This window comes from Acomys minous (genome assembly GCF_964271855.1).
Source record: "Acomys minous genome assembly, chromosome: 14".
NCBI classification, from domain to species: Eukaryota; Metazoa; Chordata; class Mammalia; order Rodentia; family Muridae; genus Acomys; species Acomys minous.
This window is the reverse complement of record NC_140496.1, coordinates 97,378,071-97,405,690: the sequence shown is the minus strand read 5'-3', so window position 1 is coordinate 97,405,690 and position 27,620 is coordinate 97,378,071. Positions and strand designations below refer to the sequence as shown.

The window sequence follows — 27,620 nt, the reverse complement described above, 5'->3', positions numbered from 1 at the left end:
TTCCCAGCCCCCAGAACAGTATATTTTTTAAAACCTAAAATCCAATAAAATAACTGCCTTAAGTCTTCTGCAGGGCACCCGTCCCAACACCCCTCTTCCTGTGGGTTCTCTATGGTGGAACGCAGGGCCTTGTGACTTGGGAGCAGCTTTCCTTGGGGAAATCCACACCCAGCAGCATAGATTATTTCTAAAGAGCAACCTTGTGAAGAAAAGGACGGCGGGGGTGGGGGGGCTGGGGGGGGAGTGGCTCTTTAGCTAATCAGAAGCACAGTGAAATGTTAGAGAGAGAAAAAAATCAAATCACCCTACTGAATGGGGGCCAATTTCTATAAACCTCTTAGTTCTTAAGGCCAGATCCATGCTGGAGATAATGTTCTCCTGAATAATTATTCCCCTGTGATGGGCTACTATGATTATCTATCTTATTAGGAACCAAGGCCTTGGAAATCCAAAGGCAAGCAGTGCTTAGACAGCTATAAACAGTGGTTAATGAGGATTTGGAGGAGCTGTGATGTGGTATCAATGCTGTGAGAGCCACTGCGGAAATGATCCCTGAGGGTGGCTAAGCCTTGACCTGAGGTGGCCTTTCTTTGCATGGCTTACTCTCCCCACCGCTTCTCCCTTTTTTCTTCTCCTTTTTGCTCTCTCTCTATATATATAGCATGGGCTGGCGTAGGACTCACTATGCAGTCCAGGCTGGCCTCAGACTTGCAGTGATCCTCCTGCCTCAGACCCTTGAGTGCAAGGATCAGAGGTGTGAACTTGCACACAGGACTTGCTATTTCTTCTTTACAACTCTGTCTCAGCTTTGTGTGGGAGTCTTTTGTAAGTACATTCAGGCTCCTAGTTGTTATTTACTTAATCAAAATTAGCTCTTGTACAACACTCTTTCCATGCTGAGAAGAAAATCAAGTTAGGATAACTTTTATTTTCTTTAGTATGATGTGCCTGTTTGAAGACCATTAGCCATTGAAATCTGGGAAATGAAGGAAATTTAAACACTTTACATAAACAACAACAACAATGTCAAAGTTTTAAGAACCTCTGCAAATCAGGTTCCATTTCTTTCGGTTTCATTTTTTTTTTCATTTAAACATGTGCTCATCTTAAGTATATTGCGTTCTTAATAGTTGCCAGAATCTTTAAATATATAAATAATAGGTTAGTGAGAAGGTTACGAGACAATGGTTGAATTTCAGAGGAGAGACACACTGAGGGACTGTGTTTTCTGTGTCCCCAACATCTATCTGCTGAGCTCTGACACTGCGCCTGATTGACAGGCCATCTTGGAGGTGAACCATCTCGGGAGTGAATAATCTCAGCAGCAGGCACCTCTCGCACAGACTTCTGGATCCTTCAGTCAGCTTAAGGTGACAGGCTTAGATGGAAGTTTCCACCTTTCACCTTCACTGAGGTGTGATCAGCAGCTTCTTAACTCAGTGTCTCTCTCAGTTGTGGGCTGTGGGCAGTAAACAGAGCATCCTGCCTTTGGCATCATCATTTACATTGCAGAGCTTGTTTAAATCCCTCGGAGTTTCCCAATTTTCATGACTGGAATTCTGGAGTTACGTAATTTGGCCTGAATTTTAACTCCTAAATTTAGAAGAAACTATTATTGGTCTTAGCTGAAGTGCTTTTTAGTGCTATTTTTATATTCATGTTACTTTTATAGCACAGAAAAATCAAAAACAGTTTTATAGGTCAGCAAATAAGGGATTGGGCTCAGTAGCTGACTGACTTGAAATCAAGGAGGAAATTTGGCTCACTGTGAGGTCGTGGTAGAGTTAACTGAGTTCCTCTGTTCACAGAAATACAAAGACTGACTCACCTAAGTATGGTACAGTCCTCTGACAAAACGGCATGAGATTTTATCTGCCTTGGTTGAGTGAGGTTCTGAGTTCTCAGAACCATCCTTACAGATGTCAACACCGCAGATGCTCCTTCTGCAGTATTGTCAAGGAAGCGAGACTCTAGCCGCTCGGCAAGAACAGGAGACAAACACGTGATTTTTAAGAGCCCATGGGTGGAGTTGATGGAAGAGACCAGCCTGGACCATAGGCCAAGCATAATCTTGTGCTGTGCATTTCATGTGCCTGCCTTCCCCAATGCCCCGCCTTTCCTTCCCTCTTCCATGTCATGGTCCTCAGCTGTTTCCCCCAAGCCCAGACAACAAAGATAAATGCTATCTTTAACCCAGCACAGGAATGGTCTCAACCCTGGGTTTGTGGTTCAGTTCCCTGGAACTGCTAATCAAACCATCAGCCAAGATCATTATATCTCACAACACCTCACCATACACAAGCTACCTCACAAAACCTCTCTGCCCATCCCATACCGCAACTTGTTAATGTCATCCAATACAATGTGAGGATGTGAGGATTCCTCAGGATGGCTGTCAATAGCCATGGTTCTCCCTTAGCAGCCCTGGCCCCTGCGCTCCCCCACCTTCACCCACACTAAACTCTTCCTATTTCATACCGTAATTATTTGCTCTTTTCTCGCCCCACCCTAACTTGATTGTGACCCCCTTCCTAGACTTTTCGCTCTTCCATTTTCAAAATCTGGCAAACTGCCCAGTAGTCAGGCTAAACAAATAAATGATTGCAATCAAGTGAGGGAAGACTAGGGTTCCACCATTCCTTAAGGGATGGAATTAAAAAACACTGGGTATAAGATACATAAAATGTTGCCAAGCCCCAGGACAAAGTACAGAACTCGGTACATTACAGATCCCACAACGCTGCAATGTTTCTTGAAGGTTTTGTTGTTGATGTTGCTGTTGTTGTTGTTGATGTTGGTGGTGGTGGTGGTGGTGGTTTTTAGGGGGAAAAAAACCATACTGGCCTATTAACTTTTCACTTGTTTCTCTCTCACTAAAATAGAACACAAAACAATCCCATTATTTAGGCTCCACAACTGTCCACATCCCAGATAAATAAGCCCCCTGCATTTGTGTGTGCTTTTATGCACTTTAATCAATATATTTCCCAGTTTGAACAAGACAATAAATTAATTCCTGTCTTTTTAAAGCTGGTTTCCATTTACTCAAAGCTGTCACTATACAACATAGAAGCCTCCTTGAAAAAGGTGGGGAGAAGGCTCAGGGACTCTTTGCTCTAAAAGTTAACCTATCTGCAAATTTTTTTGTCCTGACCCAGGCTCTAGCTGAATCTAAGGCTTTGGGGAAACTGTGTAACATTGATGTGACTCAGTTTCCTCATCTATAAAACACAGGCAATGGGCTAGGTAATCTTTCAAAAGAGGGCTTTCTGCTTTAAAATTTTATTAGTATATAAATCTTGGGTTCTTACATAGAGCAGGTACAATCAGGCCAGCGCTGGAGGTAAGGGCATGGTACTCTCACATAAGGATGATAACCTCCTCCACGTTTCATTCAATTTAAAATTCACAGCCAAGCCAAATTTGCACGCACTGTGTCTGAGCGTCCGAGAGTAATAAAACGAATATTTGGAAGGAGCAAGGGCAGGGAGAGGGAACCTGTGGGCTCTGTGACACAGCACACAGCCTGGATGTATTTCCCACCGCTGCTGATGCATTTTAAATCTGTGCCTATGAATAGACCACAGCGAACAGCTTGAAGTTCTTTGGAACAAACAATCTCTCTCTTAAGGTCACTCCTGAAGGAGCTGCAGTCATAGCATTTGGCATATGTAGATAGAGCGGTTTGCAGGCTGGAGCATGAAGAATGATTCTCCACGTGATCCAAAAAGATGATCCATGATTCAGGTGGAGAAAACACACACACACACACACACACACACACACACACACACACACACACACACACACACACACACACCCTTCAGGTACATTTCTGACCGTGGTAGCAAACCCAAACAAGTGTAAAAAACAAAAACAATCAGTATGGATGTCCTCATTAAAATCCCCAAGCTGCTATGAGTTTGATGTTTGGGGGGGGGGGGGTTCCCTGCACCAGGATAATGGATTGGGTGACCTGAAGGACCATTAGAGATTTTAATAAAAGGAACTTGAAATTGCCAGTATTGGCTGTGGTTCCAAGGAAGCCCTGGAGGCCTGTCCCTGACAACACAGGATGAACCTAACTCTGAGCCCCTCCACTTCCTGCCATTCGCTTTGAAAATGCCATCTTAAACAGGGCCAGATCATTTCTTAAAAAACAAAAACAAAAACAAAACAAAGCAAAGCAAACAAACAAACAAAAAAACCAAAACCTCACGCGGGAGAATTGCCTTAAAATTCCTGATCAATGTTTTCAGTTCACCCAGATATTAAACCAAATTTCCCGAAGTCTGAAAAGCTAATTATGCATTCAATTAGAGTTTCTTAATAAAGATTAAAACTCTGAAGTCTATTACAAGCCTATATTTAATTCAACTGCCATTTCATCCACACCACGAATGTGTAAGTGGTAACAATGAATATAAATTATAATACACGCTACGGAAAGAATCCTATTTGTCCAAGTACCTTACTATAAAGAATTAAATTTTGCTATCAGCTCCGTGATCTAGTTAAAATTGGTATTCTTTATTTGGTCTTTCAATGTAGTCCAATTTCCTACTTTGAAAAACAAATTCTAGTGAATAAAGAAAAGAGATTAATTTATCATTAAGACTCTGCTTAATTGAAGTCAATTCCGAACAAACTTGAATTCAATTTCTGCTCATTAAACTGAATGTGCTCTGCGTTCCTCTCTGCATTGCTTTGAGCAAGCAGCTGAGAACAAGGGACTAACATCAAAATTATTAAATTGAGGAGATTTTATTTGGTCTTCACATGCCAGAGCCGCTTTGATGAGGAACTGTTTTGGCACCGAAAGGAGCGACGAGCAGCTGGAGGAAAAATCAAATGAAACTAAGCCTTGGAAAATTGAAGAAAACGCAAGCTTAATAATATTTAATAATTAAATTTCCACAAACAATAGCGGCAAATGAAGTAATCTGCAAAGTCTGTGAACTCATTTGCATAATTGATGCCGGTCCCCTGTAAATGAATAATGAAGATAATAAAAGATGTTGCTAAAAATGGGCACAATAACAGCAAATTTCATCAAGCCGCGCTCCCTGATTAATCTGCTCTCGCAAATCAGCAGCGAGAGGGGAGCGCGTGATTAACCGCGCCGAGGCCGGCAGCCGGCGGCGGCGCTGCCCTTTCTCTGCGGGTCTCTGGGCGCGGCCCGCTCGCTCCCCGCTCCTCTCGCCGCAGCTGCCGCTGGGGCTGCCGCGGGCGCAGCTCCTCCGCGCCTCCGCCCTGCCGGCTCGCCCGCCCGCACCGCCGGCTGCCGCTTAACCGCTTCGCTGCTGCCTCGCAGACCCGGGAGCAAGCGCACCTCCGAGCAAGCCCCAGCCCACACCAGCAGGGCGGCTGCACAGGGTGTTGGGGATCCCAATGTACCTGCAGGCTCTGTGCCTTCCGGTCTACAGAAGGTCTCGATTCTGGATAAAATGGGCATTTTTTTCCCCCAGAATGGAAGCGGAGATGTGACTGGGAGGCCCAAGAGGCAAACCGCTCTGGAAAACAGGGAATAGCGCTGCGCTTCCAAAGCCCTTTATCACCATCACTGAAAAAAGAATGGGCCTTGAAAAAAATAAATAAATGAGGTTATTAAACACTTTTTAAAAGCCCATTAGGAAAGACTAAGAGGCAAAATCAGCTTCCCATCCCATAATCCCCTTCGCCCAGAAAGCCACCTAGCAAGGTAAGGTGAGCAGCTCTAAAATTTGGTGGGCTCTTTCCTCCTTTCATTAAAATAACATTTTGCAGGTTGGGATGAGCTTATGTTTCTGCCATTCCCGAATAGATTTTGTGTGGAATCTGTAAAAGTAACTTTTGTGAGAGCCAATACTCTGGGGGGGGGGGGGTAGGGGGTGGGAATCATGTAGCCCTCCTCCTGTTGAGCACTGGTAGCACTTTCCCAGCTTGCTGAGAGAAAAGTTGTCTCCGGGAAAATGAAACTGTTGATAAACCGTGGTTCCAGAATGATACTTGCTTTACAACTCCTAGCTTGCAATCCATCACAGTCCGGGCCTAACAGAACTGACTCGGCTTTCGTATGTTTATAGTGGGCAGTGTTTTATGCCTCAGATACACCAGTCAAACATGCAAAAACCGTGTTATTTTTGTTCGCTTCCTGTATCTTCACCGCAGTGGTTTTTGTTTAAAAGAAAGGTCACGATTATTTTCCATTATGACGGAATGGAAACATTCTAGCCGTCTGAGAAACAGATCTTTAAATCCTGGTACTGAATTGGGAAAAGCAGATTTCATGTCAACGGTGCAACTGAATCTATTTAACTAGACCAGTTTAAACCAATCCAATAAACCATGGCTTGCTCCTGGGTCAGAAAGGCCACCATGCCTCTCTAAGCCACAAATCTTGTGGTTTGTGTTGCCCCGCCATTAAATAAACCTCCGGTTTCTTCTTGCTAAGTGACCGGCTCATTTGTTAGGGTCGGCTTTCTCCTGGTGCAACAATCACATCATAAACGTTCCTAATCCCTCTCTATAAGTACAGAGAAATTCTAGAATTGTGACATTCTGATCCAGAAGGAACCTCCTCATTTTATGTAGAAGCAAACAGAAAATTAGAAAAGTTAAGTGACCACACAGTCTGGTTTGAGGGCTAACACCACCTACACATCTCCCTGCTCTGGACCGTCACCTCCAGCCTCTTAGAAGGCCTTGGAAAAAGTCATCCTTAGCATTTCAAGAAAAATTAGTGTGCTGTGAGAAGGGTTACAGATGGCTGGTACAGTTACTAAAACCAGTTTGGGCATTCAGGAGCCCAAGGCAAGCCAGAAAAAAAGAGCAGGAACTCTGTAGAAAACGGTGGAGTACACTGAGGACTGGGGCAAGGAAGAAGTAGCCGCCTGTGAGTATTTCAAACAGCCAAAATCACATCAGGGAAGCGTCCATGGGAAAGGGGTGATCCACCTGCCACTATGGGATGGTGCAGCCTGCATCCAGTCAGACCTGGGACAGGCAGAATCCCAGCAGCAGCAGCGGCTCAGGTAGAGAGACACCTGAAGCTCAGTCTGGGGCACACCTGTGATGCATGCTGTCCTGATGAGGGGCCTTTGGTCCTTTGAGGAGGATTTGAACCATCAGGGTGTTTTCATGACTTCCTCCTATCCGAAGTCCCTCTGAATGTGTTTTCCAGTGTTCCAGCCTATTATCTTTCATGTAAGACAGTCATATTACTGCTTATTGTTTCTTTAAAATACTCAATTTTAGAAATGCCTGGGCTCTCCGGTACAAGGAAAATAAACTCTCAGTTGGTCAGTCTTCAAAGCCAGTTGAAACTCATGCGTTATGTCATTATTCATGATCACCACTGAAATGATGGAATAGTAGCTGAGGTTTTATAGCAACCCTTTGGGGGGGGCGGTTCCCTTCCCTTTGTCTTATTTTGCTTTTTAATGAGACTGGACAGTTCAAACAAAGGTCTAATCTTTTGAGAGGGTAACTTTGTTCTGCTGTTTCTAAAAGCCACGTTCTGAGTCACTGTGTCCTTCACCTTGCAGACTCTGGATTCTTAATTCTGTCAGGGGAGAAACTACACTGTCTGCTTAGTTAGTTGTGACCTCACACCTGAGTGTCTTGCTGACTTCTGATGAAGGATCAAGTCAGCTGCTGACCACCTACCACAGAGCAGTAAGCAGACATTGTGGGAAACCTGACTAAGGGAAATATTCACACCTTCCCATGCTTACTGCCTGGGATTACATGTGAAATCTGCACACAATGGAGGGCCGCTTCGGCACAAATAATTTATCTTAGATGAATAATGATATCAGCATTGTGGGACATGGCCCAGATCGGGGTCTCCTCTGGTCATAATTACCTATGACTGTCATATGTTTTCCCATTCAATTAAACATCTCTTACAGAGATGGGAAATTTTATTAAAGTGCTCAAGAAGTTATTAAGAAATTAGCATATAAACTAAAAAGGGGCAATGTTTATGTAGGATACCCATAAGCCATTTAAAGCATAATTTATGGATATATAAACATTCCTAACAATTAGTGACTGTCTCCTACTGGTTGCTAATTCTTATTTGTGATAATTTCACTGTCTCCATGCTACTCAAGCTAAAGCACAAATTATTTATCATCCTCAGTTTGCTCAGAGTTTTCCAGGATTCTTGCTCAAGCTTCTGAAAACAGAATCTACCCCTTTCTCTTTACTGTGCTGGAAAGGCGGAAGGAATCAGAACAAAAAGTCTGAAAACCTAATTCCCTGTCCCTACTTTTTTCATCGCACCACATTCACTTCAGTCCCTGTGGATTGAGCACCCATAATGTGATTGACATCGAGGAAGCAGGTGCAGGGCCCTTGCCTGGCTAGGGCTTACAGCCACCTGGATCTCCTACTTGACAACAGAAAATACTTATGTAACATAGTTAAGTGCTGTTAGTGCTTAGCCACGAAACTCTAGATATTTTCGTAAGAAGAAAAATGGTGAACATTCTATGGTCGCTTAATTCATGGCCTCCCTTTTTATGATGTGTTATCCAACCCCAGTGGAGCTGTGTTGTAATTCCCTGCTTGCAGATAGCAGAAGACTGACTCGTTCATAATACCAGCAGACTAGTGGCAGCCGCAGGTTCAAATCTAGATCGTGCCACAAAAGGCACCCTCGCTGACCTCGTCAAGCGTCCTTGGCACACCCTAGTTGCGTACCTTGCCGTCCATATTGGTTACTTTCTATTGATAAAATACCAAGACCAAAGCGACTTCGGGGAGGTTGTTTTGGCTTCCAGTTCTAAAGGGGCACTCCATAAGGGCAAGGGAAGGTTAGAAGCAGGCAGCCAAAGTAGGAAGCTGAGAGAGTGCACTGTCAACCTCAAATGTGAAGCAGCCCTCTACTGGAAGTAGGATGAGGCTACAAACTTTCCATTCCCGTCCCCTGTAATGGACTTCCTCCAGGAGGCTCCACCTCCGGAAGGCGCCGGGGCTCCCCTAACAGCACCACCAAGTGAGGACTACATGTTCAAAAGCATGAGCCTATGGGGCACATTTAGGTTATCACAGCATCCTTACTGTTACGTTTTCTTCGTATGTACATGTGTAATGTACATATGGAGCATGTACATACATCTTTCATTCTAGATGTGAAATTACAATTTTTATGGTGGCTCCAGGAAATATCAAATAAATGGTGATATATTTATATATGCTTATAAATATGTGCTGGAAATTGGGAATTGGTAGATGCCCTGGAAATCCTTGCATAGCTTTTAAGATATCACTGTGGCCCGGAAGGATTGACAGACAAACATAGAACCAGTAGGCATAAGACATTATGGCTAAAATGTGTCACAACTTCCAAGGACGCAAAAAGAATGTTTAAAAAAATATGGCTGCCAGAAAAGAATGCCAGGAATCCATATCTTCAAGACAACACTCCTAAAAGCCTGCATAACAGGTGGCATTACTTGCATATATGTCAAGAAACTCCACTAATATTGTTTGTCTCTTGAAGACAGAAAGAACACAACAAATGCCATGGACCCCACAATTCCCCCATTGATTCACGTTCCTCTTCCTTTCCTGTTGTCATGCTCAATGTGGAGATTTTTACTCTGTGGTCCCAAGATGGCTGCTTTATCTTCCTGTATTTTATTTCTGCATCCTAAGCAGAAGAAGCAAAGGCATGAGTGTGTGTGTGTGTGTGTGTGTGTGTGTGTGTGTGTGTGTGTGTGTGATCAGTTTCTCTCTTTTGATAGTAAAACATTGCTTTGTGCGAAGCTTTGATCAGTACAGTTTGGCATACAAATTGTGAACAAAATTGTGTCATCTGGCCTTAGCCAGTAAAGAACCTAGGAGGTGAGGAGCTTGAACTGGGTGCGTATCTGTCCTCAACGAACCCCTGGTTTCCCCGTAAGGAAAAGAGGGGAAAGAAAACCTGACTGGCTCAGGTAGGGCTTCCAAATTGTTCAAATGTCTCTCTCACACAAACTAAGAGGTGAATCACCTCACCTTAAATGCAGGTTGGCACTGCTGCAGAATTAAAACAAATGACATTTCCTTTGCCATGGCTCAGTAGACTTTCCCTTGGCTAAAGAGGTAACACCCTTGTGATGGTATCAAGTGTCCAAAAGCCTGCCGAGAGACTCAACAGTACAGTAACTAAGTGTACGCCTGTTTGAAACATAACATAGATGCAAACATTTTTGTTCACAAGATTACCAATTTCTCTTCTACAGATGACGAGCCTGCTCTAATTCTACCTTAGTAATCTGATGTTTTTAAAATAATCGTGTGCTGGTTTGTGGTATAATAGAGAACCCAAGCATTCTTCTGCATCTTTCTCTCATATGATGTTATATGTCTAAGGAAGCTCCCGTCAGTCCTTGCTGAGGGAATTGACAGGTTGCCTCATATGATGAGAAGGACTAATGTGATGCCTGTGTTAACTGCCCACTTGTCAGGGTCTGAAATCTGGGAGACAGACTTCTGGAAGTAGCAATGAGGGGCTGTCTGTGTTAGGATGGTCCCTGGACAAGCTGGTGGCAGATTGTCTTCATTAGGTCATTGACATGGGAGGACCCACCTTGAGTGTGTGCTGGAAGAGAATCCTAGGCTGGACAAAGAGGGTGAGCTGCGACCTGCCATGTGCACGTAGACTCTTTCCTCTCCTCACAGCAGATTACATGTAACCAACTATTTCAAGCTCCTATGGCCTCAATACCCCTCCCATGACAGATTATACCTTCATCTGTGAGCTGAAGGAAACCAGTTCCTCTATTAAGATATCCTTTTCAGAGGCTTTGTTATTGTTGGTTGTTTTGTTTTTATCACAACAAGAAAGGAATAAAGACAAATATACAATGCTTTAAAATATGAGGTAGGCACAAGACTGGATAATCCCAGTATTCTGCTGTACCCAGCAAGAGAAGAATGAGGTGAAACTATATATATTTCTTGCAATATATTTGTCTCATTAAAAAGCATTTATTGTAAGGCCAGAGAAATGGCTCAGAGGTTAGGAGCATTGAATTCAGAGGACCTGGGTTCAGTTTCCAGCACCTATATGGCCTACAACTTGTAACTCCAGATCCAAGGGATCATATGCCCCCTTCTGGCCTCCTTGGGCACTGCACAATATGCTACATGCACTCTGGTATACACACACCAGATAGGGGAGGACTCCCCGATCTCCCTTTCTGAGAACTAGACTAGGGAGGGAGAGGTACCCAGAGGAGAAGAGACATTGGGCTACAATTGGGTTGTAAATTGAATAAACTAATTTTTTAATTAAAGAAAAAACTTTCTACCTGAAAGAAAATTATCAAGTCCCACACATTTATCGATTGTCAAAAGAAGACAGAGGTGCTTTACTCCAGTTGGCTCTTTGGGTTTATTCATTCTTTGCCTATTTTGAAGTGATTTTTCCATGTAGCAATATCTCAACCAGAGCAGGAGAGAAAGATAAAACCCCGAGCCAGGCACCTTAATTATGTTATTAGTTAAGGGTTTGCTGAGGGAGGAAACTGGAGTTATTTGTAAAATGAGGTTTGTGCTTGTCTCTGGCTTTCAATTATCCGTGCTATTTCTAGTCCCTATTGCCGTGGATAATCGAGGCTTGGATGATCTCAAACTATCATTTTTGAGCACAATTTGGTTACTATCTGTCAGAAATCATAATTAGCGTCAAATAACATTCAGTTCCACTTTCATACAAGGCATTGGACTAGCTGTAGCAGTGGGGGCATTTGGGAACAGCGATGTTACAGCAGTTTCTCACCAGATGCACATCTTCTTGAAAATTCAAGTAATGAGTACATAAGTGTACAACCTTCAACGTGATGGGAGGAAAGACTACAAGTATTTTTTTTTCTTCCTCAATAATTAGATTCAGATTCTTAGGAGTCTGGCTGAAGGCATCAGCAGACGTGTATCATCTCATCCAGTTATCCCAAAAGGGAAGTTTGAATGTTCAATTTACACAAATGTGTTGACTTAGGTTTTGCAAATGAAGGACTTTTTTTTTTTAACATCTCACACTATGCTCCACATTAGGCCCAGCGCTCAGACTCTTTGATTATAGCGCAAAGACTCTCAGCTCTGCCAATTACTATGTGACCTTAGGCAAGTCACTCACTTAACCTTTCCAAGCATCCTTTCCTTCATCTTTAAAGTGGGGACAACATCTACTCCACAGAGCTGTTACGGGGAAGGGAAAAAAGAACATGTTGGAGGGGAAAAAAATCCTTCTGTAAAATGTAATGTGTTATGCTTCTAAAAGATACTTATTAACTCATTCAAAGGAAATATTAAGGAATATTTAGGCAATGTTGACAAGCATTGCATCTAAGTGGCCCCGAGCATTGAATAATTTTGTTGAAGTACCACACAGTCTCAAAGACCAGTCAACGTGGCTAGGTAATTGGAAAAATCTCTGCTTTTGAGATGAAAGCAGAGGTCATAAAAAGTACTGCGCTTCAGAAATCTTGCTCAGGGTAGTCCTCTTTTGGAAGTTGCCACAAGGCATTCCCAGGATTGCTAAATTAAGCATTTCTTAGTCTTTGGAGAGAACACACAGTCAAACAGACAAGGCCACCACCCCCTTATTTAATAGAAGGTGTTATCAGTATGTGCACTTTCCCTTATAAAAGGTGTAACACTAAAATTAAAAAGGCATGGATGAAATGGATATATTTGTCATAAATTGCCACCATGCAAAATTTACCATTGTGCCTGCCTTTGTAACCTAAGTTTCAACTTTGCCCCCCTCAAAAGACCTAACAATGGAAATCCCATGTAATTCTTGCTTAATAAATAGCTGTGTCAGACATTTTTCCCCACAATCTCCAGTTGCTGACTGTTGCCAGAATCCAGTTTTTTGTTTGTTTGTTTGTTTGTTTTATCAAGTAGGTACAACTTTCACATAACTTGATGGGAGATTTGGGCTCAATTCTGGTAATCTAGGATGGTTAGGTCATACTAAATAAAATCAGTGCTGTAGACTGTGCAGCAGTTTTTTTTTAATGCATGCTTCCAAATATTTGTGGGAAATATCTAAAATGGGTCCTGAGCAAAGATTTTTAGGGAGGAAAAGGTGTCATTCGCATCTCTCCTTGGCTAATTTAGCCAAGCACATTCCACAACTCCCCCAATCAGTATATTAAACAGATGTGGTCTTTGTCCACCTAGTAAGTTGTGTTAGACCTTTCAACACTTGCAGTCTTTTTATCACTCAGCTGCCAAGTTCCCTAGGGTAATCACAGACAGCTTGTCAATTTAATTGCAAAGAAGCAGGCTTTCTTGTGACCATTCCAATTTTAGCTGCTACTTTAAATTGTACATGAGCGCTCTTCCATGCTGTCTGCCCTTTAAAGAGCGCGGACCTCTGCAGGCCTCTCACTGGTGATGGGGAGAGAAGCAAGGCTGGGCTCAGGTTTGCCGATGGAGCCTCATGCGTGGCTTTGGTTGCTGCTTCAGCACAGGGATCTTTTCCTTGAGCCCCGCGTGCTGTCACTCCATGCCGGTGCTAAATGATGTTTTTCCCTTTTTTAAGTGTTCCACTTCCGTGCACATCTCCCTCCTTCCTGGGTAATAGAGGATTCCTGGGCCATCTGGATTGTGAAACATCTGGACACCAAGTTGCTGTGGAAGAGAGTGGAAGGGAAGAGACGCTCAGCGGCAGGGTGTCTCCAGAGAGACTTAAATCAGCGATGGTATTCCGGTTGTATGGCTCAGGGAAAGTTGAGACCAAAAGTAAAAGAAAAGGAAAACCATACAAACCTGGTGTTCCAGGAATGCAAAGAGTACACGCGACAAACGAGAATGTTGAAATGGTAATCAAGGGCAGAAAGCATCTCCCTGCTGCTGCTCATCTCTAGTGTTCGATACACTCGTAGTAATGCCGGGCTTAGGTGACTTGAACACAACATGTCTCACCTTGCCTTTGTAAGTCAACTTAACACTTTCATTTTCAAACATGGGTGTGGTGTCACAGACCTGTCATTATAGGTCCTCAGTGAGCTGAGGCAGGAAGACCACAAATTCAAGGCCAGCCTGGACACAAAAAGTGACTTTGAGGACAGCCAGGGCAACTAGCAAGATTCTGACTCAAAATAAAAAGTGAAAAATGGGTAAATAAAATAGAGCTGGAGATGCAGCCAATGCCTAACAGGTGGTGAGGCCCCTAAGTTCAGTCCCCAGAACTGAACAAAAGCACTACCATTAAGTACCAGTTACAGGCATCCTTAAGATCAGACTGGGGTGGTTGCCAATTTCACCTTGTTAAAAATTCCTTTCCAGTTATACAGAAGTAAATGAGTATAAAGACATATGTAGTGCATCCCAGGCCAGTTACAAGTTGTAACTTCCAGATCCAAGTGTCAAGATCCAGGATGACAACATGAACCAGAAGGGCCTCATTAGGCTTTGACAAAGGTCCTCTGCCCTCCCCCTACAAGCTTGGCTTCTGAATGTATGTGTATGTGTACATGTATGTGCCTGAGAGGGGGTAGGCAGGAGGGAGTCACCTGAGAGCTTTCATACATGCTTGCGCAGAGGCTGCTCTGAAATGTGCAGAGGGCCACTCCTTCCAGGCCATTAATCTCACTGTTAGGCGGTATGCAGCACAGTCCAGGCCAGGCCAGTCAGGCGTGAGCACGGGGCTAATTCATCACCTTCGTCCCATCCCTGCTGATCCACCATCTTCCCTGAACTCAGAACTGCAGAAGCAGAACAGAGGTCAAGTGCCTGCTAAGGAGCGTGCGCTCTGAGCAGTCTCCATGTCCTCCAGACAGGAACTGCTCCCATGCTCTGATTTGCTTCTTGTATTATTTTAAATTTTTATTTCCTATTACTGTATTTTGGGGTAAATATTTGTGCATTTTACTTAGTACTCTCCCTACCCCTCACACCTCCAAAACTGAAATAGTTTCAGACTGCCTGCAAGAGTTGTATTTGAAGCCACGGGCCTGTACAGTTTCCTGAGGCCATTCTCCCGTATACTCTCTTTCTCTGTAACTTGACGTCTTCAGAGGCAGAACATTCCAAAAGACAAAAGACTCTGGCAGTAAAATTTGATACAGCAATTGCTTTAATTAGACATACCTACATTTACATCTAATGACCATCTGAAATAAGGAGCTATAAACAGTGTCGGGTTCGGCCCATTCACTCTGCCCTTCATCCTGTCTAACTGCTCCTTCAGCGAGCCCAACAATGATGTACAATATTAGCGTTCACTTGCATGATGTCAAGCTTGTATGAAAAGAATGAATAAGAAATGAAGTTCTTAGCTACGATCAATTCCAGATTAGCCGTTTTCATTTATAAAACTGTTTATTTTACTGTGTCAGTTTGAAGGTCAATCTAACTTTAAATTGCATATTGCAGAATTTCAACAAAGACCTGAGGCCCACCTCTGCTTCCTGTAAGACTAGAGGTGAAAAGCTGGTTCTTAACCAGACTATTAGGCCGGCTTTAAGAAAAGGACCAGATCACATTGATACAAAACATTCCACTTTCAAGCTGAAACACAGGGGGCCTGGGCAGGGCAGTGATGACAACCAGATGATCACACATTCATCGAGAACATTACTCCAAGACCAAGCGTAAGATCTGGGGACACATCTCACCCACTCAGAAATGACCAGCAAGTGTAATAGCTTCCGAGTATAAAGCCCTGCAGCAGGGTGCTTGTCTAAGCATTTCAGGTACACTGTCTCCCCACGGCTTCCAGCACAGCTCTGTGAGGTAGTGCTGTTGTTGTTGTTATTGTATTTCACAGAGATGAAGCTGAGGGACAAAGGTGCCTAGCTCAAACAGGATGAAGGACCCAACCCAAACACAAAGACCAAAGGTCCACATTCTGCGTGACAAAGCTCTGCATATAGGCAGTGTGACGGTCCCCGTCGGTGTGTGCAGGTAGGAAGCAAACAGAAGACAAAGAAATAGGCCCTCCTCCCTAGCATCTTTACGTGATCACACCTTCTTGTATCACAGGACCATAAGCATTTCAGGGGCAGGAACCATAACATAATACAGTCGCTTGCCATATTACCCGTTGTGCTAGGGATCTTTGATGAATAGTTACCCATCAACTGGTTAGTGTTTCTTGAAATGTAAGAATACCTTGTGAGGCATTCTCTACTTCTTTTCAAAAGCCATAGACTCGGGGCTGGAAAGATGGCTCGGAACCTGGAGCTCATTTCTAAACAACCACATCTGATGGGTCACAGACATCTGTAACTCCAGTTCTGGGCTTGTAACAACCTCTTCCTGCCTTGGGATGCCTATGCATGAACGGTATAGATTCATACTCATAAATAAAAATAAATCTATGTTTTAAACAACAGATTCTAGTATAAAGAACACCAGATTTGGAGACAGGTAAATCATGTCCCAGCCCTAATGCTACAACATCTGACTTCTGTGGACTTGGTAAAGCAACAAAAACTATGAAATTGTTTTACCACATGATGAGTTACACCAGTAAGATATATCTTTAAGGCAGTTTTAAGCGCCTTAAAAATGTGTGTTTATTTGTATTGAAATTAATTTTCATTCTGTGAGGTGATTGAATATGTAAAAAAGATAAACACAAATGATTTGGAAATCACCCTGTTTTGTGGCTACCAGCCACAGGAGCACAGTACTAGAAGTAGCACATACCAAGTGCTAATTTCACTGGAACGGCTTCTTGTCCTCAGATTTAGCCTGAGTGGGTCTGGGTGTGATTCCTGTAACATTTCTCCTCATCTCCACATTTTGCTAAAGAAAACTCCAGCCTGAATATGTCTCTGGGGTTAAAGGTTTTCTCGACAGAGTCGGCCAGCAATCACATGGCCCTTAATGGCGGTCGGGTTATCTTGTAGCCAAAGACAGTTGACTTTTTAATTCAAGTGGTCCTTCCCAGATTCCAACTGTGGTGCCCACGAGGCCATCTCTACTTCTGCGTGGCCTATTTAGAGAGGAGCATTTTATCGCCAGTAAAAAAAAAAAAAAATAGTTTTGTACTTTGGTTATATATCTTCCATACTTGAAAGAAGCAAACTCAGGAATTACAGAGAGAAAAATCACACATGCATTATTTCACATGGGGTGAACCCAGATTTATTTTTTCTTGATGGGAATTTTAGTAATGTTCACAAAATATATAGTTTTCCTAAATCAGTCAGTTGCGAAAGGAAGGAAGTCTGAATTTAGCAAGTGAACTTAAAAATGGATTCTCGTGTTGTAATAATGTCTTCCTAAGTAGAACTTGTTAAAATAATTTCCCCATTTTAAGTCTCTCTTATACTAATTAGTAGTCCATTCATCCTCAGCTGAAACCCACAATTTTTAAAACATTATTTGAAACTAGATTCTTCTATAATAAAAATAGTTAAAATTTCTGTTATTAAGTTTAATAATAGCTAACATATTTTTATGATCATAGACATTCTAAGTTCTTAAAACAGATTTTTAAGATGTGGATATGATCAAAATATACTGTATATGTATATGAAATTCTCAAAGAAAGAATAAAAAGAATATTAAAAAGTGAACTTCTTAACATGAGGGGCCATGAATATAATTTAATGTGGCTTTAAATGCATATAGGAAGAAAACCAAATTAATTTGCATTTGTTTCCACTAGGAATGCTAGACTTTAATCATAATGGCATCAGTTTTAGCTAAGAAATTGTCACCAGTTTAAAAGAAATCACTGGAATTTTTAAACTATGTTAGTAATCACAGCTATTTTAATATCATTCTTTTCATCACTGCCTCAAACTGATAGTTTTTAGACTCACTGCTAGATTTTATTCAATGTATTAATAATAGACTCCTATCTCTACATCACAACATTTAAACACTTACTAATTGTTTTCCATATAATTGGTTTCCTTTATAATCCTATGTAATGCATTATGCACTTAAACCTTAATTGTGGGAAAGTCCACATATTTCCACCAAACTGCCAGGAGGGTCTTTGGCTATAAAAACCATTATGATCCCATGTTTTATAATTCTTTTAAGCACTCGCCAGTTAAGAACACTTGCTGCTCTTGCAGAAAACCCAAGTTTAGTTGGGAGTACCCACACTGGGTGGCTCTAAACCACATGTATACAATTCCACTTCCAGGGGGATCCATGGGAACCCTCACTCACATACACATACCTCCACACAGACACATGCATATGCTTACTGAATACATATAATAAAATAATTCTTTTAAGAATAAAACCATGTCAAATAACTCAGTACACACTAATTACCCCTCCTCCCAAATACATGTCTTGACTCCTCAGCACTCGGTGTGACTCTGCCTAAAGATGGGGCATCTGCAGAAGTACTTGGGCTAGAGGGAGACAGAAGGGGGGGCGGAGTCAACCTGAGCTGTATCTTTATCAGAAGAGAGCAGGGAAGGCGTGCTTCCTCTCTCTGCCATGTGAAGACAAAGGAAAAAGGCAGCACCTGGCAACAAAAGGGTCCTCACCAGCACCCAGGCGTGCTAGCACCCTGATGTCAGACCCTCGGCCTCCCAAACTGTGAGAAGTAAGGTCCTCTCATTTCAACCCTGAGTCCCCGTCTCTTCGGTGTGGCAGCACAGGCTGACTGATACGGATCCGTGATACCTTGGCATATGGAGCAAGCCTGGATGCTATGGGAGAGTTCAGCATGTTCCTTCTGACTTTAAGTTCAAAACTCTATACGTTTCAATTTAAATAGATATAAAGGCAACAAGATGAAACATTTTAAATATATTTGTCATTTGTCTCAGGCATAGGTGGCAATTGCTGTCACTGAGGTGAGTTCTGCTTCCCTACTTTCTGTGGCAATTCCTTATGTGATCTACTCCCTTCTGAGGTTCACAACAGCTCTTGGGCCACACGATGGCTTCCCAGATCCCTGACTCACAATTTGCCCAATTGGATAGCTGTCTGGCCTGGCCTTAGGAGGCTGATGGTGGAAAGTCCTTACCTAGCACTGAACCTATTTCAGGTACTGTACTATAGCATTTATGGTTACCCTAAAAACAATCACATTAAAGTAAAGAGGACTGTCAGTAGAGCAATTTTGTGAATAGCTAAAATTAAGCAGAGCAAGACTGCTGGTGCTAATGCATAAGCAACGAACCTACTTCCTGCATTTCATCGAGAATTCCTGATAGCAAACTGCAGTATGTTTATTGTACATTAATTCAACACAGCATTCAAAATGAATTTATGCCCTGGCTGAAGGGTGCGATATTGAAACTAAATATTATTTATTATCTTAATATTAGTAACCACAGTTAAAAAAAAATCACGTTAACAATTCAGAGTTTAAGAAAGCTGCGATGCTACGGTTCTACTTCCCAAGCAAGTGCTCACGCCTTAATTTATGCAAATGTAGCCTATAGCTAAAAGCTTTGTATATTTGTTTCCCGCATGGTATTAGTGCTCAAAAATAGGACACTCTTTCAAGGGCACCTTATAAACATAGAACTATAATTTATTTGGCAAATTAAAGCTCATATAAAATGTGCACACGGAGGTACAGATTAACATATTTAATTTCAATATTACCTGCAAACCTATTTTTCCCATACACTATTCTAATTAGTCTTATAAAATAGACTACATGTCTCACAGACCATTATTTTAGTGGAAATAGAAACTGGATCTGAACTAAATATACTGTAAACAGATAACAGTTTTATGGAAATTAATACATCCATTTGTATCTAGGAAAAATTGCGTTCTAGTTAAATGGCAGGAGAACATTGAGCATTCAGAACCTTATTGTGGTAAAAGTTGAGGCTTTTATGATTTAATAACAGAGTAATTTGCAATCTTACTAATATACCGATATTTATAAGCTATTTCTGAGTTTTCAAATCCCTAGTAAGCAGTAGATTCACTTTATTCAGTGGAGTTTTCCTCTGATGACTGTTCACTCCCCCTACAGCTGAACATGCGAATCGTTTATGAGCACTTTATTTAGGAAATGATTCTCTCCCTATTAAGATGCAGTAGGAATCACCATGGCCTTCGTACCAAGCTTACTGTACATTAAAACAGCAGCAATTTGGTGCTGATAAAAGATGGTGCCTGTAAGTGCATCAGCCTCTGTCTGTGGTGGCACAGTTATTGGGCTCTTTATAAGTTGTTGTTGTTAGCCATCATAAAGCCTTCACCACTTAAGTTGTTCGGAAAAGTCAGAACTGAAGTGAAGTCTCTCGACCTAGCACCGGGCATATAACTAAGGAGTCTCTAAGACAACTTTGAACCACAAGCTTCTCTGTAGACATCAGCCCAAAGCTGTCTTCCTCTGAGGAACATTCCAGATCTCAAGGATCTCCCCTCCCTCAGCTCAGACTGTTACCTCCCTCCTGTGTGCTGAGATATAGGACAAATCACATGCGTCCATTTCTCGCGTATTTATTTTTCCAACTAGACCAAACTTCAGAGAGCAGGGACATGTCAAGATTTCAGCACTGTTCTTAGTATAAAAGAGCTAAAAGGAAGGCCTGTTTCTGGTTAACAGACAGTAGCATCTCACTGGTCATAAAAGAGTAGCCCTGGGGCTCAGCGAGATGGCTCAGCAGGTGAAGGCATTTGCTGAGTTTGAGCCCTAGGACTTATGTGGTGGAAGGTCAGTACTAACCTGCAGTATGTCCTCTGACCTCCACATGTGCTCTGCCTGCCTATTAGACCCCCAGCAGGCTCCCTGCCCAATACCCACCATTTTTAGGGGCAGGTATTTCAGCATAAGAATTTGAGGAAGATGCAAATATCAAAATCATAACCATGAGATCATGGGTTGTTTTGTTTCATTTTGTTTTGTTTTGTTTTATTTCAAGATGTTTCTCTAAGACTAGTGCTTGTTGTCAAGAAATCACAAACTTCTCAAATGAACCCAGACCCAGGAAGATACACATGGTATGTACGCACTTATATATGGATATTAGGCATAAAGTGCAGGGTAACCATTTTACAATCCACAGACTCATATTCTTTCTGTGCTTTCAGGCAGGAGCCCAGCATAGCTGTCTTCTGAGAGGCTTCATCCAGCAGCTGATGGAAACAGATGCAGAGACCCACAGCCAAACAACAGGTGGAGCTCAGGGAGCCTTGTACAATAGTAGGAGGAAGGATTGAGGGAGCTGGAGAAGGACACCACAAGAAGACCTATAGAATAAATTAACCTGGACCTATAGGGGTTCACTGAGACTGGACCGCCAAAAAGCATGCACGGGCTGGACCTTAGCCCCCTGCACACATGTAGCAGATGTGCAGCTAGTTCTTCATGTGGGTACCCTAACAATGGGAATAGAGCCTGACTCTGACTCCCTTTAGATCCCTTTCCCCTAGCTGGCCTGCCTTGTCTAGCCTAAGTGGGAGAGAATGTGCTCAGTGAGTCCTGCTGCAAGTTGATGTGCCAGGGTAGGTTGGTACCCAGGAGGAGCCTCCCCTTCTCTGAGGAAAAGGAGAGGGAGCATGGAAAGAGGGGTGTAAGTGTGGGACTAGAAGGAGAAGAGGGAGGGGACTGTAATCAGGCTGAAAATTGATTAAGTAAACAAATCAACGAAAAGAAAAATATTCTTCAATGCAGAATTAGTGGCCCATTTCATTCATGAAGACATGGCTTCTTGTTTCTATGTACCTTCCCAAGAAGATGAGAATCTGTGAAGTGTCCAGAATTACCTGAGAATGTGCTTTTCCCTTCTGGCTACTCTTCTTAGCCTCTAGTCTCTCCGGCCAACCTTGCAATCACAGCCTTTCTTTGGCACTCTCCTGGGGTTCGCATGAACTCCTAGTAGGGGGCTATTACAGGCTGAATTGTGTTCTTATAGAGTTCATTGATAGAAACCAAAGCCCTGATATCTTGGGGTGTGCCTATATTTAAAAGTAGAGACCTTAAAAGGTAATCCATTAACATGGGACCATTTGGACAGTCTGTCATCCAATCTGACTGGAATCTTTATAAGAACAAGAGATAAAGACATAGACACCTTGTAAAGACATGAACACAGGAGAACACCCCTGCTAGTTCCCTGACCTCAGACTTCCAGCCTTCCTGAGTGTGAGCAAGTGCCTTCCTGTCACTTAAGCTTCTCATTTTATGCTACTTTATTACAACCTTGCGACAAGACTAATAAAGGAGCAATTACAACAAATAAATCTCACTAGAAAATCACCAAGACTGCCCATGGCTTCTTTTTTTTTTCGACATTGTCAGCCTTTGCTCTATCCAGCAGCTAAAATCTTTCAGAAAAAAAAAAAAGCACAAAATCTACTATAGCACATTTGACTGTCAAAAAGAAAAGGAGAGAGAGAGAATGAGAGAGAGAGAGAGAGAGAGAGAGAGAGAGAGAGAGAGAGAGAGAGAGAGAGAAGAGAAGAGAAGAGAAGAGAAGAGAAGAGAAGAGAAGAGAAGAGAAGAGAAACGGGAAAAATAAAAGAAAATCCTTCTCCCATCACTGTAAACCCTTTACAGTGGCCTCTTTCTTTTGGACTCATGGTACATAGAAAACAGCTTGTCACCACTCATTAGCCGTGACCTATTCTATCATTGAGAGGCAGGACAGCCCCAGCCAGCCACCTGCTCTTTGGCGATTTACTCGTTACTTTACATGCCTGCTTAGCCTCTTTTTCCCAATTTGAAAAAGGCTTTCACAGCTTTCGTTATGAAGGTTACACCACTAGAAACATCCTATCTGGTTCCTATTATTCCTCACCAATCTCTTATGATTTAATTTTAATAAAATATAATATTGAATTGTGGTTCTATGTTGGTTTGATTTAGAGCATCACACCCCATGGGCCTATTTTGCAACTATGCTATTGTGTTAGTTTGCTGTGACAAGTTAACCTAAATAAAATCAACATAAGGAATACAGATTTTTTTTAAAGCAACATAAGGAAGAAAGGGCTTGTTTGGCCTTGCAGTTTCAGGTTATTCTCCACCCTAGCAGGAGGCCAGCAGCATTGAGCATAAAGGAGCTGGCTGTGTTGCATCCACAGTCAGGATTGGAGATCCAGGAATGCTTCCTAGTGCCCAGCTCACTTTCTCCCCTCTATATAGCTCAACATGCTTTGCCTAGGGAATGGTTCCACCCACAGTGAAGATGGGTCTTCCTACCTGAATGAAGTAGCCAAGACAGTTCCCCCATAAGCATGCCCAGAGGCTCATCTCCCAGGTGACTCTAGACTTTGTCATGTTAATAATTAGCACCAACCATCAACAACCATCTACCTGCTCACCCCCACCCATGGCTGTGGTATGTATTCCGCCTGCTTGTCCCCACCCATGGCTTTGGTATGTATGTTCTATATGTTTTAAGCAGCAGCTTCCATTGCACTGTCCTTGAAATGCTTACTAAAGTTATTTCCAAGGAAGAGGTTGCAATCTCTAGTTTTTACAGTCTTTCTTCTTAGTATTTTGAAAGGCTCCTGGTTGTTCTCAAGTTCATGGTCTTCACATGAGTGTTTCTAATACACTCCATGCCTTCCTCTGCAACTTCATTTCAGATTATTTTCCACGTGCTGCCACATTCTTTCCTCACCTACACTCTGCTCAACAAACATCTGGAAACTCACCTGCCTTCTGTTACTTGCTGGGACTATTTTCTTCCTTGATGCTCTTTTCTCAGCTTCTCCCCTTTAAACACAAGACTTATCCTTCAAGGCTCTCTGGGAGTGTCACTCTGCAGAAGCTTGGCCCTGGCTTCCTGTGCTGCAGAGCTCTAGAGCACTGTCATTCATAGCATGCCATCACAACTGCATTTGCACATTAGTTTCTGTTAGTCTGCCTTTAGGCCAGAGCATAAAGGTACTTGGGGGAGCCAGGCTTATTATTTAGTATCTTTAGTGGTCTTGTTCAACTGAGGGCTTCAAATGGCCATAAACACAATGACAACTGTCAAAGGGACAGATCTACACCAGATTTCTCTCCTAAATTCCTACCTATCTGTTCAGTAGTTGCCACAAATATAGCCGTAGATATAGAAAACACTATGCCTATACCTTGGAAATCCTACGCTCGTCAGCATTCCCAAACCTGCTCCCTTCAGTTAAGTTCATGGCAGTGGAAAGACATCCTCTTTCAAGTGGTTCACACATATAAAAACAACAAAACAAAACAAACAAACACCTCAGAGCCCCCCTTTCATGCCTTTCTCTTCTGACTTAATTCTCTTGATTCTTCATTCAAAATATATTCAAATTATTCCTATTTCTCCTCTTGTTTTACTGACTTTTTCTTGGTCTGAGACATCACCAGCCATTCCTCTTCTGGATTAACGTGTTAGCCTCTGGACTGGGCTCCCAGCTAACCCTGCTCCTTTACAGCTCATCTAAGAAAATACAGATTGGTGATGCTTTTCAAACTCAGGTGAGACTGCAGCACCCCTCTTCTCAAGGTCCTGCAGTGGCTCCCCCCTTTCCTTCCAGGGGAGCCAAATGCCCTGTGTTACTTGGTTTGCTCTCTTCATTCTGCCCCAGCCCCCCCCCCCAGCCGCCTTGTATTTCCTGTGAGGCGTGCTCTTTCCCTACGCTCTTTACATGCACTGAAAATTCTCTATCTTGGGATGCTCTCCACCTAGATACCCTCTTTCAAAGCCTTGCTCAGTATCACCTTCCTGTTTCATCTAGAAACCCCCTCCATCCTCTGTCCTCCTGTGTTAATCTGCATTTTTTTCTAATTAACAATGAAACGTTCTAAGCTCCAACATCATCTACGTATTTTACATTTTCATTCCCACATTGGCAAGTGTTTGAGGTCTTTCATATATTTGAAGTAGCTGGAACATAGAGGATGCCCAGCTCTGTGGGGATCCATATAGAGAAGTTTTGTATATACACTGCAGTTTGCATGTGTTCCCAAGGTTGCCATAAAGATAAGTAAAACTTGTGTGTGTGTGTGTGTGTGTGTGTGTGTGTGTGTGTGTGTGTGTGTAAAAGAGGGTCCCTAGTGACAGAAACCCAAGTCTTTACTCTTCCCATAAAAGTCACCACTGATGCCAGTGGTATATTTTTTCTGTATAAATATGCCCATAAGATACAGTGATGTGCAGGCCCAGATGTTTCAAAAACCAAAGTTATTTAATGTTCTTAAATTCTTCTACATCCCTTCCAACCCACTGACCAGAGGTAGGAGAGAATGACAGTAATAGGGGCGGAGGTTGTGGACCTTTCTAGATGTAGTTCCTTGGACCAAGTCCGCTCTGCATTGTCAGGATACCAGCAGTCTAGTCCAATACCAAGCACTAAACAGAAACAGGAATCAGCAGTGGCAGCACAATCCAGCAGAAACAACAAGGGTCCTAACTGGCAGTAGTCAGTGAAAGTGGCCAGACTTAGCCAGAATAGCAGTTCTCTGAAGACCAGCAAAGCAATGTAAACTGTTGCACAATGTAGCAATGCAAAAGTATCATCTCAATGTGGGGGGGGGGCTTCTATTTATATTCTTTTTAAACATCATGTGCCTCTCACATGTGTCTGTTTTCAGCAAAATATCACATGCCCTCTCACAAGACAGTTTCAGAAAAACATCACAGGTCTCACAGGTCTGTTTTCATGTGCCTCTCCTGAGTCTATTTTCAGTTGACCAAGATCATATGCCCCTTCATGAGTTTGTTTTCAACTGAGGATGAACTAAAAGCATTTCCACATCCCAAAGTTATACATAAAAGAAATAAAAACTTACACTACAGTAATGTTCAAATTAGCTTTTAGAAATAAATAATAGCAGTTTCCAAGATGGCAGTGGAGAACAAATACTCAAACTCAATAAAAGGAGTGTGGGAGCAACAAGATGGCTCGAATAGGTAAAAGGATTGCTACCGAGCCTGAACAGCAGAAAGTCAGAGATTGTGGATCTGGTGAGTAACCTGAAAGCTATCTCCAAAACACCATTCCAGGATCGGGAGACACACAGGTCCAGGCCCTCTGTGGCCATCCCCCAAGTCCAAGAATCACACATGGCCCTGATCCTGGCTTGCAGTGCCCACCCAGTGCTCTCTGCCTACTTGAGCATGAGTGCACGCTTCCAGGGTACTCCAATGCAGCAATCAGACCTCAGATTCCTTCTGCTTCCCTCAGGGCAGTGCCTGGAAACTGGAGACAGCACCCCAACCTCCAATCCATGATCCCAATGGTCCCGCAGGGGAGATCAACTGAACAATAGGAACATACAGAGTCCTAGGTCCAAGATAGTGGATCCCAGAAGAATCTGAGTGCCAAGACCACAGAGTTGGCTAGGCTAGAAACACACTGAACGAGTGATTCTGAAACATGCCATTTATGTTCCCCAAACTTTCCCCCACCATCCTGAAGAGGATTATAGACTCCAGAGATAAGCAGATCCAGCCTTCAGTTCAGACATATTAGGTCTCCTGAGGAGTCTAGTAGGATCTTACTGGATCACAAAGGTCTGAGAAACCCAGAAGTTTACAGCAACAAACAGCCAGTGCCAAGGACAAACAAATGGCTAAAGGCCAGTGAAAGAATACAATCAACAAAAACCTGGGCAATATGCCTTCCTCAGAACCACCCCAAAACACTGGCTATTCAAGGGCAGCAGAAACCCAAGAAAGTGACCTTAAATGTATGCTTTTGAAGATGTTACAGGTATATAAAGAGGAAATAAACAAAACTCTCAAATGAATACAGGAAAATACAATTAAACAAAAAGAGGCCATTTAAAAAGGAAATGAAATCCCTCAAAGCAATGCAAGAAATACAATCAAATAAATAGAGGCCATCAAAGATATATAGGAAAATGCAATCAAACAAGTAAAGGAAATGAATAAAACAATTAAGACATGAAAATGGAAATAGAATCAATAAAAAAACACAAACAGAGAAAATACTGGAGATGAAAAACTTAAAGAAGAGAACAAGAACCATAGAAGTAAACAACACCGACAGAATAAAAGAGATGGACAAATGAATCTCAGAAGCAGAAGATACAATAGAAGAAAATAATACAACTGTCAAAGAAAATATTAAATCAAAAAATTCCTGATATAAAACATCCATGAAATCAAGGACATCATGAAAAGATGAAACCCAAGAATAATAGAAATAGAAAATCAAGAAGACTCCAGGCTCCAAGGACAAGAAAATATTTTCAAGAAAATCATAAAAGAAAATTTTTCTAACCTAAATAAAGAGATGTCTTTAAAACAAGAGGCTTATAGAACACCAAATAGACTACACCAGAAAAGAAATTCCTCACACCATATTATAATCAAAACACTAAATCTACAGAAAAAAGAAAAAATATTAAAAGTGGCAAGGGAAAAAGGCCAAGTAATTTATAAAACCAAGCCTATCAGAATCATACCTGACTTCTCAGCAGAGCCTATGAAAGCCAGAGGGCCCTGTGCTGATATCATACAGACACTAAGAGTCCACAGATGCCAGCCCAGACTTCCATAACCAGCAAAAGGTTTCAATCACCATAGAAGGAGAAAAAAAAGCTATTCCTGATAAAACCAAGTTTAAGCAATATCTATGCACCAACCCAGCTCTACAGAAGACTAGAAGGAAATCTCTAACCCAATGAAGTCAACTACACCCAAGAAAACACAGGATAGAGATAACTTCACAACAGCAAAACCAAAACAAGACAAGCACACAAACACATATCAGCTCCAACATCACAATAAAAGGAA

The 27,620-nt window shown here is 42.3% G+C and overlaps 1 protein-coding gene and 1 long non-coding RNA gene across 2 annotated transcripts in view; one reads left to right on the top strand and one right to left on the bottom strand.

Annotated features, from left to right (window-relative positions):
* Nucleotides 1–27,620, bottom strand: part of LOC311582807 (uncharacterized protein) — a 353,760-nt gene that overhangs the window by 125,516 nt on the left and 200,624 nt on the right. The window lies entirely within an intron of this gene.
* Nucleotides 5,240–22,656, top strand: LOC311582811. The gene is made up of 3 exons (XR_014774247.1): nt 5,240–5,701; nt 20,802–20,880; nt 20,971–22,656. It is a non-coding gene; the product is annotated as an uncharacterized lncRNA (long non-coding RNA).